This window comes from Schistocerca cancellata, chromosome 9, assembly GCF_023864275.1.
Source record: "Schistocerca cancellata isolate TAMUIC-IGC-003103 chromosome 9, iqSchCanc2.1, whole genome shotgun sequence".
Taxonomy (NCBI): domain Eukaryota; kingdom Metazoa; phylum Arthropoda; class Insecta; order Orthoptera; family Acrididae; genus Schistocerca; species Schistocerca cancellata.
Genome location: NC_064634.1, coordinates 424,385,625 through 424,400,617, shown reverse-complemented (window position 1 = coordinate 424,400,617; position 14,993 = coordinate 424,385,625). Strand labels below are relative to the sequence as shown.

The window sequence follows — 14,993 nt, the reverse complement described above, 5'->3', positions numbered from 1 at the left end:
ACGGTCCCTCCCTTGCCCTAAAACGTCTATCGAAGGAGCAATGACCTGTGGCTGAGCCGCGAGAGGTCACCGATCATAGATGCACCGATGGGGTCTTGTGCCTGTCGGACAAGATGTCAACAACGAGCTCTTAGGTGAGAGCGATCCTGCCTCAAGAAGATGCGGACGCCTGTGGCGCCATCTCCGTAATCGACGTTGCTCTCTTCTCAGCCGTTAGCCATCCCTCAACTTGCTAGTCAGAACTAATGTCACTTCCGTTCCTGCAAGAAACTTGTGCCGTGTGTGTGTGTGTGTGTGTGTCAGTGTGGATTCAAATGAATAACATCCACCTCAAAAAAACGTAAAGTACTCATTTGTTCTGTTTATGAATTATGTTACAAGAAGGTTATGATGTTATAAATGTGCCATTTGTTAAAACGTTATACATTTGTCATGTCACATCTCTTTGTGTTAGAATAAGATTTCATACTTATACCTTGTTACAAATACACAACAGTGGTTGCTCAATACATGATGATTTGTTATTTTGGTTGTGTTTTATAGATATGTATAAAAAAAAGGGTACATGTGTGTACACAATCCCAGACACTGGACTGGGCCAGACCTTGTTGAATTGTGTAAAGATAACACTTACACCATGCACAATATAAACGTCTAGAGACAGTGAGACACAAAAAAACCTTTATTTATAAAATATCAAACGGGCATTCACATATAATTGAATGAGAGCAACCACTATCAACTTCACAAAATGTTACACGAATATTGTTCATGTATGTTTTTAGTAATTTAAGTCGAGTAGGGATGCATAACTGAGAGTGAATGGACCTTAAGTTATAATTGCGGGTCTTGCCATTCAAATGACAAGCACAGAGGTGCTTAAACATGTGAATTTGCCCTTTGCGACGTGTGTCCTTGTAATATAATTGTAGTTTTCTTTTGAGTACTCTGGCCAATAATTGTCTCAGGAATCGGCAGAGATTAAAGTAAAATTAGTCTAAATAATGACCACGTCTTTAACAGTAAATCCAGTCATTGAAGGCAGGTACCCTAGGAATGAGTGGGAGTTTGCATCAGAGAGGAGGCAGTGGTAATGAATCGCCCGTAATTAATCACACAAACGGATTAAAAATACCAGTTATGGAGATATTAATTTTGTACCACAGGTGGTAACACCATAGGAGTCATCACCTGTACTACAAAATTGATTTGAAGAGAGGGGCTATGTAAGATTACAAGAACTGTGACCCTTACGTGAAGTCATTAAAGATCACCTAACTCACGTTGAGCGAACAGTAGGGCTGAACAAAAATGACTGACAAGGCACAATCCATCTTGTAGAGGTTATAGTATGGACGTATTGGAATAATTAATGTTGGCTGATGGTTTTTAAGTAATTCAGACGACATGAAAAACTTTGGGGAAACGCGTCGATTTAATGGAGGTTAGTTTAGTGCAGGGATGTATATAGAGTTGACCGCAGCCCGTGGCTGGGAAGCGGTGAAGGGAAGCGACAATAGGCAGCTTAGGGCGGCTCAAACTGTTGAGAAAGTGGTAACACGGCGCGTCCTCCAGCCGCCTTAAGATGAGTGACAGTGAGTAGGTGGTTGACCCCATGCTGGTGTATACCGGGAACTTGTACACCTGTTGATAAATGTCCGTCATCCCGTTTTCAGTGAAACATGTGAGAAAGCCGCGCAAAGCTCTTGTGAAGCGGTCAGCAGAGGTCAAAATATGCGTGTCCATGACTACAGCAACTTCAAGCTGAATTCACTGTCTGCAGACTCTGAAGTAAATCTGGTCAAGAGCGACAGCATGAAATACGCCGGCCTCCGATGGGAACGTAGACCAAGGAATTTGAAGTACTCTCCTGGGAGTCAGAATTCCGAAAAAATTGGTGTTTGTGCAGATGCTAACCTTGATGGGTGGCCTGGGAGGTGCTAAATAGCAGACGTTGAGAGGAAGGGAAATTTTGTCGTAATTTGTTCACTTCCCAGAGCAGGCATTGGTCGGCACTGGGAAGCGACGCATAACTAACGTGACTTGCGCTGCAATTGACGTAAGTGATTTTGCTGGAGGGGAAACCGAGGCAAAGAGAGGACTGTGAGAAGTCTCTGTAGAGGTCTTCCGTTCCCAGCTTGCCTAGAGTGTGGACGTGGCGTTCTTGACTCAGCTTGCCTGAGAAAGAGTAAGCATCTGTGCAGTTTAGGACTTAGCAAATGGAACAATTGAGCTTGGAGATAGGAAGTTTTGGTTCATCTATGTACTGAGTAAGATAGCTAGGAGTGAATAGACGAGCGCAGCCTTGCAGCACCATGGGGTCGGCCGACATCCACACAATGATGACACTCCGCCACACTGTATTCGGTGATATTGCACCCGCTCTGGCCACTGATTAATTTGTTGGATCACAGCGGCAAAGTTTCCACGAGGGTTTCATGGGCTGTGTGCTGTAGAATTATATATGTGAAGATAGTAACTGTTCTCGAAAGAACAGATACTGTTGATGACTGTGCAGCTTTTCCCTGGAGTAAATGATGACTAACAGTGAACCCTCAGCTGCCGACAGGTGTTGTTGATATACCTCATTGTGGAAAGTTGAAAATGTGTGCCCTGACCGGGACTCGAACCCGGGATCTCCTGCTTACATGGCAGACGCTCTATCCATCTGAGCCACCGAGGACACAGATGAATAGCGTGAGTGCAGGGACTTATCCCTTGCACGCTTCCCGTGAGACTCAATTTCCCAACTGTCCACAATTCTACATATGTAATGTACCTTATTGACATTTGCCCATCCACTCATTACTCGCGCACGCTTTGGTGAGGAGATCCCGGGTTCGAGTCCCGGTCGGGGCACACATTTTCAACTGTCCACATCGAGGTATATCAACAACACCTGTCGGCAGCTGAGGGTTTCAGTTAGCCATCATTTATTCCAGGGAAAAGCTGCACAGTCATCAACAGTATTCTGTTCTTTCGAGAATAGTTACTATCTTCACATACATAGTTAAAGGCTATCTAGCCATTGACCTTCGTCTGTGCGAATATGCACAGGTTGCCCAAACTCTTACAGGAATCGCTAAAACCAGATAAGTCATCGGTGGCGTGTTACAGTTCAGTTGGGAGTACCAACTTAGAATTATATAGCTTTTTAAAAAGAAATAGCAACATCAAATTCCCAATTGATCAATTTATTGTTTCTGGTAGTGGTATTGTGAGCACACACACCAGTCCAGCCTCATAACATGTCTTCCGCAAATCATTGAAGGACAATGCATGCAACTCAGCTGAAATTTTGAAATTTTCAGCTATCTCCAATGTAATGGACTTTATGTCAAGCGAACTACCTCTGCCTGTGCCTGTGCCACCAACAGGACGCAAGGAAAAAATCTTGTAGGGGGAAGAGTAAGGTTTGGAAATTGAGCAGTAGTGGTGCTGAATCCCAGAATTTCCCACCAAATAACAGGAAGGAAGCAGAAACTATTCCACACAGACTTTAGCAATTTAATTAATTAATAAATCCATTTGGTACAGTGGGGGGGGGGGGCCTATTTCCAAGACATCCACAGCTGAGGATTTGCCAGGTATCCACTACTTTGTACAAGAGAAGAGATGAGTTAGTGTAGTACATGACAGATGCTCGCAGAGCAAGAACTGGCCTCTTGAGAGAGAGATAGGGAGAGAAAGAGAGAGATAGAGAGCTGTGGTTCAACAGGAATTTCCCTGGTTTCAACATCAAAGAGTTGCCACCACCTGTATCAAAGCGTTACCACCACCTGAAGCTTTATCCAGCAGGAAGTAACGGAGGGGTGATGGAGAGGGGAGGAGGCGATGGGAAGGAACAGGGGTGTGGAGGTTGCTTCTCTGTGTCCTCTGCTGGTGATATTGTGAATTGACTCAGTCATTATCCACACAGCTGGGCGAGCACATTGAGAAGCTGCTGTCACTGAACTAGTGTGGAAGGTGTGTGTTTGGGGGAAAAAAAACAGGAAATGGGGCTGGTATCAAAGGAACACTAGCATCTGATGCTTTGTTCAGGAATTAAGTGGTAGGTGACTGGGCGCTTCTACAGACTGTTGGGGGGGGGGGGGGGCACTCCCACAGTCACTGGCAGCTGTTCAACTCACTTGCAGCTTCTACTCAATCATCGGCCAATAGTCTATTGATGGGTATGTGTGACAAGCAAGTCTGTGTATTTAGAAAGTTTTTTATTTATTTCGTCAGATGTGTTTAGTGTGATCTGTAACAGTGTAATTACGTGAGGTGGGTTACGTTGAAGACGGTTTCATGATGATATTCCTTGTGCAAACTGAAAAATTCGATCTATTTACGTATTTAATTAGCTTTTTTCTATTTGTATTTTACGACACCTGCATCTTCCAAAATTAAATGAACAGCAGAGGATGATGAGCTATTTATGCCAAATAAAAAGAAGATCCAACTATTGGAAATCGATTTTTATAAATAAATAATACATCACTACTATTTATTATTATGTCCTCTACAACTAAACTGATTTCCTGTAGTGTGATCTTCCCAGTCACCAGCTCAGCAATTTTTCCCACCAATTTTTTTGGGAGTGGCAGGGAGGGGGTGGGCGAGGGGTCGGTAGTGGGACATCCTTTGGTGGTGGAATTGCACACTAGCTCTGTCTATCCATGCACATCAAGGCAAGCACACACAAAAGTTTCCAACATGATAACATCTCAAATCTGCATGAAGGCAATTTCGTAATTAGGGCCTGCAGTTGCACCTTCCAGTCCAACATCTCAGCACAGATTGAATGTTTCCTACTATTTCTCCATATGGAGGAGAGGGGAGAGGGTGAGCTTTTCTAACCAACTTCGAGAATTGCAGCACTCAAAATAAAGAAAGTAACGTGCCTTATATTTGTCTACTTCAGCAGATCAGCATACCACTATTTCCAGGTGTTGATGGTGAGAGGGAGTAGGGGGAGGGTAGGGGAGGATTGGAGATTTACCAGGAAGGGAGGGGGTAATTAATGGATAGTTTAATTAGTCAATTACATTGACATCAAAAGTGTGGGGGGATGTGGGAGGAGGAGGGGGAGGAGGATGGGGTGGGTTTTTCAGAAGGACAAATTATCCCCAGGAGGTCAATAATCAGCCCTCAAGGGGTCTTAAACCACTTAGCAGAACCATAGGTTAATGTCATAAATCAATCAGGTGTCACAATTTCATTAATTTTTATTTCAGTTTGATATTGAAAGTGCACCATTCCCGTCATTATCCTGCTACTCTTACTCAGAGTAACACTGAGTGATGTGGTACCGTGGTAAAACACTGTACTATCATTTGGAAGGACAATGTTTGAAGTCCTCTTCTGCTCATGCAGATTTAGTTTTCTGTTATCTCCATACTGGATGGTTCCTTTGCAAGAGCACTGCCGATTTTTTTCCCTATCCTTCTCCAACCGAACATGTGCTCTGCCTCGAATGACTTGCAATCAATGCAACTTCAAACTCTTGTTTCTTCCTTATTCATTCCATCACTGATTTGAAGTGATGAAGCATTCGTTTTCTTTATACAAATGGATTTACGTGCTGCAGGGCATTTATATTGAACCTGAGATAACAATATACATTTTCAGTGAACAATGACGAAATTTGTGAGATTATTACACGTGCAGGAGGTGCACAGTATGTTACAGATTGCTGATACATGGGAAAAAGACGAAACACGGTTTACTTAATGACCCCCATGAAGTCAGTGAACTCCCATACATTTAAGTATGGCTTTTTGACTTATGTATAACGACAGATGTTAATATGTATATTACAAATTGTATACTATGCTCAAATTAAATAATTAAACTTTGGTGCTAACTCGTGTTTTATTGAAGTCAAAATAACAAACGCCAGAGTTGAAATAACTGACAACTTAATTTGAGGAATTTCGTAACACAACCCAATATGGATTTCCATCAGGACCATTATATAATTTTGGGGATTCAGGTTTCGATTCGCTTCATAGTCCTTCTTCAAACCCCATTTGGCCTGTTCAGTCATAATTTTCAATAACAGTGATGATAATGAACAATGTAAGTAATTATAACTATAATGGTAATAATAATAAAACCTATAAGCTTACAGTTACTGAACTGATCAGCAAATATCATAGTGGACTACTCTCGCAGGGATTTTTAAATAACTTGGAAGTGAATAATCCGTTCAACAAGAGTAATAATAATAGTAATAATAACAATAACATTCAATTATGATATTCTTATTGACTAGACCAATGTCGTAAAGAATGAATAGATGATGATTTTTCAAATGTATTGCTACTGTTCAATAATAGTAATAAAAATAATAATAAAAATGAGTACATATAATTATGTTTTTGAAGGGCCAAACAACTGCCACAGTAGAATATATATGTAGTTGAACTACTAAATAAACCAAAACAGATAATTTCTGAAATAATAAAAACGAGCTTGTGATACTGACAAATATATTCACTTCTAAAGGTTATTTAATAATTACGTTTGGCTTTGGAAGACTAACTTATTTCACACAGGCTGCAATGAAGTTTTTAATAAGGATCAGTGAACGTCTAGATATTTTATGGCCAAAGAGACTATTTGTGTTTCACGTAGCATAAAATAAAACACAGTCTCACCAGCATAAGACAGAGTTTTCGTATAATGTATTTGAACGAATCAAACCAGGAAATTCATACACTGAAATTACCTACTATACATTCACATTCAACAACTCGAGCTGGTGATATACACATACCAGAAATTTTAGAGAAAATACTACGAGTACTCATCCCTAGAATACATTAGTAATAATCAAAGTGTCATTAATTTTGCTACCTAGAATACTAGACTACTTTGTATTATCCTTAAATATATACATAAATGAAAGCGATTATAATTAAGAGTAAGATAGTGTTATCTTGTACATTTCTGTGAAATCTTGCACCATAATACCTCGCAACGTAATATTGTGTAATTTAATGTACATGTCTTGTTCAACAAAGTACGTGAATGTCGACTGAAATATTTTATTCTTGACATAGTTTCAGTGTGAAGTCCTCTAACGTGTAAATGTTTATGGCGAATGTACGTGTCTTTTGAAGTGGAGTTTTGTCGCTCGAAAGCGGTAATGACACAAATAAAATTTGTTTATCTAATTACTGAAGATGAGAAAACAGTTACTTTTAATTATATTTAGTGCAATTGTTAGTCATTGGCTGTTTTTCTTTATCGAAAACAACTACCTGTACTACAGTAATGGAGGTTATCGTAATGTGCATTATGGACTAAAGTTGATGCATATAATTATTTTCTGTGCCTTCAAACACAGTGGCAGTTTCTATTAGAATCTTAATTGTGGTACATGTAGAGAGAGACACATACAGTCACATTAAATGGCTATGAGGAAGAACAGACGTCAGTTACATATTAGTTGTTAGTTGCTTTTTGCAAGAATTAATGTAAACAAAAACAAATGTAATTTAATCGTGGACAGAGATATAAACATGAACCTATCGTTTCGAAACAGGTAACGGCGCTTTTTGTATAAAGAAATACCACCACCAACATGGTTGGTTGTTGTTTTCTTCTTTGCCAAATCAACTTGTAATTCGTACAGAATGTAAATTTTCGACAAACTAGCAGGAAGAAAGTTTTTAACTTTCGGAACATCCTTAGAAAACACGGCAATCTAAATCCAATATTAATAGAATAATCAGTTTTTATCACAAAAATGATGTGCTATTTATGGTGATCGGTATAAGTTTTCAAAGACCCTGTGCAGAGAGTTGGGAATCACCATTGATGACTTGTATAGACGCTGAGCCAAGCTGTGGTGTACTCGTATGTGGGAAGGCGTCGGCAGCTGGTAACTGTGGTCCCAGCATACACTAAAGCTCTACCCAGCGTCTACACGGGTCACTGATGGTCGTTCCTATGGTCTGCACATGGTCTTTCAAGACTGAAACCAGTCACGATAGCGATCGAGACTGATCATTATATTAAGAGAAAGGTTTTGTTTCATATGCCGTTAATACTAATGCACTACGTTTCATTTATCATAATACAAGTACAAAAAATGGAGAATTCCGTTTTAAACAAGTAGAACTGCAGTACACAAAAACCATTTCTCATACCTTTTAAATTTTGAAACCCCGAATGGAATCATAGCTTGGTTCAAAGGCCATGTGTCATCTACTAACGCATGTATGGAGACTTCCACCGTCTGGATTAAGTCTAGGAACATGCAGCAGAGTACCAAGAACACAATAACACTGACAATGAGTTTTGTGAAAAAGCTGACACTTAGCACGCTTTGTGTCTGGCCTCTTAAAACAAATTTTTGTGACTTTTCCGATAGCAGGCTGATGGCTGTAAGAAATAATGTGGCTGCATTGGTTTGGATCAGTCTGTTGTATGTGCCCATCGTCGGGGGAGGGGGGTGGGGGTGGCGGGATGGGCAGGGGGAGGAGTGGGGGGGAGAAGGGACCGTGGGACGTGTGATAACTGACGAAACCTTGCATAGGTGGCGTACTGGTCGCTTCTAAAATAATGTTTAAAAGCTTTCGAATAACAGGCCTAGGGGCTTGTAAAGCTAGTTCGTGTGCTGGTGGACTTAGAAACGTTCTATGTAGTACTTTTGAGGGTGCTAACTCGGAAATGCAGCGTGGTATTAACGAATAAGTAAATTCTCGCATCAGTTTGTGGACCCATAAAAATTTCAGCAGTGCGTTGAAGGGCTCTTTTATTATTTCATGAACACTGTGAGTCAACACAACATTAAATTGTTTTTGCAACGTACCGTAACTGTAACTCTAGCACTGAAATGTGGATAAAAGTGAATGTGTTACAGTCTATTGTTGCACTTGTAGTATCTAAGAGCGTATCAAATAGTTTCTTTAGTAAAAAATAGTCACACTGCACTGTGGTAAATACTTTTCACCAGCCTTACCTTCCTTGCAATTTGATCAAATTATAAGAAGTGTGTGAACAGAAAGTAAGCGGTAGGACTTGTCTGTTGCGACCCCCTAGACACATACCGTAGCTAAGGAGCACTGACGTGCCTCGCATATTTTCATTAAGTCATTGAACTTGCAATACAGGGTGATTCAAAAAGAATACCACAACTTTATGAATTTAAAACTCTGCAACGACAAAAGGCAAAGCTAAGCACTATCTGTCGGCGAATTAAGGGAGCTATAAAGTTTCATTTAGTTGTATATTTGTTCGCTTGAGGCGCTGTTGACTAGGCGTCAGCGTCAGTTGATGCTAAGACAGAGATGTCCGTGACAGAGCACTTCATCACTGGCCTCCAAGAAGCCCTGATCTTACCCCCTGCGATTTTTTCTTATGGGGGTATGTTAAGGATATGGTGTTTCGGCCACCTCTCCCAGCCACCATTGATGATTTGAAACGAGAAATAACAGCAGCTATAGAAACTGTTACGCCTGATATGCTACAGAGAGTGTGGAACGAGTTGGAGTATCGGGTTGATATTGCTCGAATGTCTGGAGGGGGCCATATTGAACATCTCTGAACTTGTTTTTGAGTGAAAAAAAAAACCTTTTTAAATACTCTTTATAATGATGTATAACAGAAGGTTATATTATGTTTCTTTCATTAAATACACATTTTTAAAGTTGTGGTATTCTTTTTGAATCACCCTGTATATTGGCGAAACGATACACTCAGTCTAACCCAAGCAGTGAATGAAAGAGACAAGACACACCGTTGTCTAGACGCCGAGAGCCATGTTCCAGAAGGTCATCCACTGAGCTGTACGAAGCGTCTGCCACACCAAGCCGCAGACTGCTGCAGCCGCTTCGAACCTGTGGTCTGCAACCGGACAATGAAAGCCACAGACAGAGGCGAGGACGTCGCCAAGCCACTTGCGGGTCTCCAAATGTGATTCCTCCGAAAAAGCGACGGCTAGTGCCCCTAACCGCTGTTAGGCCGACTACAGGCATGCAAAAATGCGCACAGCGGTAAAGTCTAACTGTATTAGAGTCGGCGAAAGACAATCGCTGACGGCTAGCAGCGCAATTGCAAGCTTTCAACTACACTGTTGAGCCAAAACTTACGACCACCTGCGTAGTAGCTTGTTGGTCCGTCTTTAAAGCGAAGTATACCACTGATTCTGCGTATTAGGGATCCGGTAGTTTGTTGATAGGTTAGTAGAGTTATGTGGCATTAGATTCTACGCACCGGTCACGCAATTCGCGTAAATAACAGGCAGCTGATTAGGGTGGGCGTTGATGGTGCCCGATAACGACCTAGATGGGTTCCATAGGTTTTACGTGAGACGAATTTGGTGGCCGAGACATCGTGCACTATAATTCTCCGAGAGCAGACAAGGCTCCGAAGCACACGTTCTGTGAAGAATCGTGGATGTCCAACCATTTAGCGCCTAGAGGTAGTTTCCTGTTCAGAGAGAAGAAATAAAGATTTTGACGTTTGCTGATGACATTGAAATTCTGTCTGAGACAGGAATTAACTTAAAAGAACTGCTGAATAAAATGGATAGCGTCCTGAAAATATCTGTCAAACGTCAACAACAGTAAAAAAAAAAGTGAATTTGTGACAACATAACTTGGCTGACAGGAGGGATCGGCTGATAAGGCGTATCATGTGGTATGCAGAAATCGTCGATTTGCGACTAAAATTTATAGGAGGAGACCACGGGTTGGATACAGTGAGCAGGTGCAAATGGATGTGTGTTTCAGTAGGTCGGCCGTTGTGGACGAGCGGTTCTAGGCGCTTCAGCCTGGAGCTGCACCACCGCTACGCTCGCAGGTTCGAATCCTGCCTCGAGTATGGATGTGTGTGATGTCCGTACATTATTTAGGTTTAAGTAGTTCTAAGTTCTAGGGGACTAATTACCTCAGATAAGTCCCTTAGTGCTCAGAGCCATTTGAACTATTTTGTTTCAGTAGTACTGCAGAGAGAAAATGCTCTCATAGGACAGACCAACAGCTGCTTCAAACGAGTCTCTGGGCTGAGAACCGCAACGACAAAAACAGACAAGCAGAAGCCTCTCAGAAACACAGCTGATAAAAGTACACGTCTGCTGGGCTTCAAGTGTTTTCAGTTATCAGAGAAAAACTTTCTTTTCTAGTGTAGATGATCACCGGAAAAGAGGACGGTTTGAGAAGAGTTGTACAGTAGTTGGGGTGGTGAGAAGAAGAAGCGGTAGCAGCCAATCACGTGCGTGGGCACGTCCAGAGAAGTCTATGCAGAATTCTAGGAGAGACATCGTCCTAACATGTCAGTTGAATTCGAGACGGCAAAGCAGCTATTTCATGCGAACTTCCACAGTGGGCACTTCACTTCGAGATTGGAGAACACAAACATCTCTGTCTGACTTGAGTGCAGAGAGCTCGATCCTAGCCTTGATTAGACAAATTTTTGAACTTAACAACCTCTATAATGGCATATAAGTTAAATTACGAAATAAAACTTTTATTTAATCACTTTGTGTAAATGAAAAATGATAAGTGTTTCTCCACAACATTACTGTCGCCTAACACTATAAAACACTAATTCCTCCGTCTACTATCAGAACCAAAATGGTAGATAATCATACACTCCTGGAAATTGAAATAAGAACACCGTGAATTCATTGTCCCAGGAAGGGGAAACTTTATTGACACATTCCTGGGGTCAGATACATCACATGATCACACTGACAGAACCACAGGCACATAGACACAGGCAACAGAGCATGCACAATGTCGGCACTAGTACAGTGTATATCCACCTTTCGCAGCAATGCAGGCTGCTATTCTCCCGTGGAGACGATCGTAGAGATGCTGGATGTAGTCCTGTGGAACGGCTTGCCATGCCATTTCCACCTGGCGCCTCAGTTGGACCAGCGTTCGTGCTGGACGTGCAGACCGCGTGAGACGACGCTTCATCCAGTCCCAAACATGCTCAATGGGGGACAGATCCGGAGATCTTGCTGGCCAGGGTAGTTGACTTACACCTTCTAGAGCACGTTGGGTGGCACGGGATACATGCGGACGTGCATTGTCCTGTTGGAACAGCAGGTTCCCTAGCCGGTCTAGGAATGGTAGAACGATGGGTTCGATGACGGTTTGGATGTACCGTGCACTATTCAGTGTCCCCTCGACGATCACCAGTGGTGTACGGCCAGTGTAGGAGATCGCTCCCCACACCATGATGCCGGGTGTTGGCCCTGTGTGCCTCGGTCGTATGCAGTCCTGAGTGTGGCGCTCACCTGCACGGCGCCAAACACGCATACGACCATCATTGGCACCGAGGCAGAAGCGACTCTCATCGCTGAAGACGACACGTCTCCATTCGTCCCTCCATTCACGCCTGTCGCGACACCACTGGAGGCGGGCTGCACGATGTTGGGGCGTGAGCGGAAGACGGCCTAACGGTGTGCGGGACCGTAGCCCAGCTTCATGGAGACGGTTGCGAATGGTCCTCGCCGATACCCCAGGAGCAACAGTGTCCCTAATTTGCTGGGAAGTGGCGGTGCGGTCCCCTACGGCACTGCGTAGGATCCTACGGTCTTGGCGTGCATCCGTGCGTCGCTGCGGTCCGGTCCCAGGTCGACGGGCACGTGCACCTTCCGCCGACCACTGGCGACAACATCGATGTACTGTGGAGACCTCACGCCCCACGTGTTGAGCAATTCGGCGGTACGTCCACCCGGCCTCCCGCATGCCCACTATACGCCCTCGCTCAAAGTCCGTCAACTGCACATACGGTTCACGTCCACGCTGTCGCGGCATGCTACCAGTGTTAAAGACTGCGATGGAGCTCCGTATGCCACGGCAAACTGGCTGACACTGACGGCGGCGGTGCACAAATGCTGCGCAGCTAGCGCCATTCGACGGTCAACACCGCGGTTCCTGGTGTGTCCGCTATGCCGTGCGTGTGATCATTGCTTGTACAGACCTCTCGCAGTGTCCGGAGCAAGTACGGTGGGTCTGACACACCGGTGTCAATGTGTTCTTTTTTCCATTTCCAGGAGTGTATATTAGACCTTAAGAATCTTCATTTGTTTGAGGAGAAAAGCAAAGCAAGAGACTTTTAAACATTGCAGAAATTTTCTAATATCGTAGCTGTAGTCTGCTCCCCTTATGTCTTTGCTTTACAGTCACTGTATAATTGGAACGCTTTGCTGCCTGCGGACCTTACAGACTTCTTAACGTAATAAGTCCGTGTTCCTTTTATGCTGCCCTACATAAAATAACACGAAAATCGACGTTAAATGTATTCGCGACGTGGCAGAGTGACGCCATTGGTTTGATCGTGACGCGGTAGACGCCCGCTTGCCACCGCGCATCGCCCAACCACCCGCCTCCCCCCACGCACGTCAGTGTGACACTGGACGTCGTACGTCCTTTCAAGCTCGGAGCGCAAACACAGCGGCAGCAGGGAGACACACAGCATTAGGCTTATGGAAACAACAACTAAATTTTCTACCACATGTATTCGGTACTATAGAGACACACACCCGTAAAAAAATCTTCACTAGTTTTTACTTTTGTTCCTGATCGCCATTTCTGATGTAGTCATTACGTATAAATGCGTTTTGGCTAGCTTATCATGTTGTCGGTCATAGAGACCTTCAGTGTACTGTTTCCACCTACCCGCTCCCTCCTCTGTATTTAACAGTGGAATTCCCCGTGCTTTCTTTATGTTTCCACTCTTGCTTCTAATTTCGCCGAAGGTTTTTTCGACTTTCCTATATGCCTAGTCAGTCATTCAGACAACCATCTGTTTTTCAATATCTTCAGATGTTTCATGGAGCGATTTCGTCTTAGCCTCCCTGCACTTCCTATTTATTTCGTTCCTCAGCGACTTATATTTCTGTATTCCGGAATTTTCCAGAACATTTTTGTACGTCCTTCTTTCACCGATCAACTGAAGTATTTCCTCTGTTACCTTCTTTGTACCTACGTTTTACTTTCCAACTTCTGTGATTGCCCTTTTCAGAGGCGTCCATTTCCTCTTCAAATGTACTGCCTATTGAGCTATTCCTTATTGCTGTATCTATACCCTTGGAGAACTTCAAGCGTATCGCGTCATTCCTTAGTATAATACTTCCGTATCCCACTTCTTGGCGTCTTGATTCTTCCTGACTAATTTCTTTAACTTCAGTATACTTTTCATCACTATTACACTGTGATCTGAGTATATATCTACTCCTGGGTACGCGTTACCATCCAGTATCTGATTTCGGAATCTCTGTCTGACCATGATGCAATCTGAGATCTTCCCCTAACACTTGGCCTTTTCCAAGTATGCCGCCTCCTCCTGTGATTCTTGAACTATCTGAAATTTATTACAGACCTCAATTACTCTTTCTCCTCTCTCATTCCCTGTCCCAATTGCATATTCTCCAGTAACCTTTTCTTCTACCCCTTCCCCTACAACTGCATTCCAGTCCCCCATGACTATGAGATTTTCATCTACATTTACGTACGGTATTACCCTTGCAATATCCTCATATACTGTGTCTATCTTTTCATCTTCAGCTTGCGACGTCGGCATGTATACCTGTACTGTCACTGTGTTGGTTCGCTGTCGATTCTGATAAGAGCAACTCTATTACTGACCTGTACACAGTAACACACTTTCTCCTCTGCCTTTTCATTACGAGTCCTACTCCCGTTATACCGTTTCCTGCTGCTGTTGACATTACCCCATGCTCATCTGACCAGAAATCCTCGCCTTCTTTCGATTTATCATCACTGACCCCTACTATATCTAGATTGAGAATTTGCATTTCCCTTTTCAGATTTTCTAGCTTCACTGACGTGTTCAAGCTTCTGAAATTCCACAGCCCGACTCATAGGACGTTATCCTTTCGTTGCTTATTCAATCTCTTTCTCATGGCCACCTCCCCATTGGTTGTCCCTTCCCGGAGATCCGAATGGGGGACTATTCCCGAATCTTTCACCAGTGGAGAGATCATCATGACACTTTTTCAGTAATTGGCCACATGTACTGTT

At 43.0% G+C, this 14,993-nt stretch overlaps 1 non-coding gene across 1 annotated transcript; it reads right to left on the bottom strand.

The window, feature by feature from the left end:
• Positions 1-2,609: 2,609 nt before the first annotated feature.
• Positions 2,610-2,684, bottom strand: Trnat-ugu (transfer RNA threonine (anticodon UGU)). Its single transcript has one exon. It is a non-coding gene; the product is annotated as a tRNA-Thr (tRNA).
• Between the last annotated feature and the right edge of the window lie 12,309 nt (positions 2,685-14,993).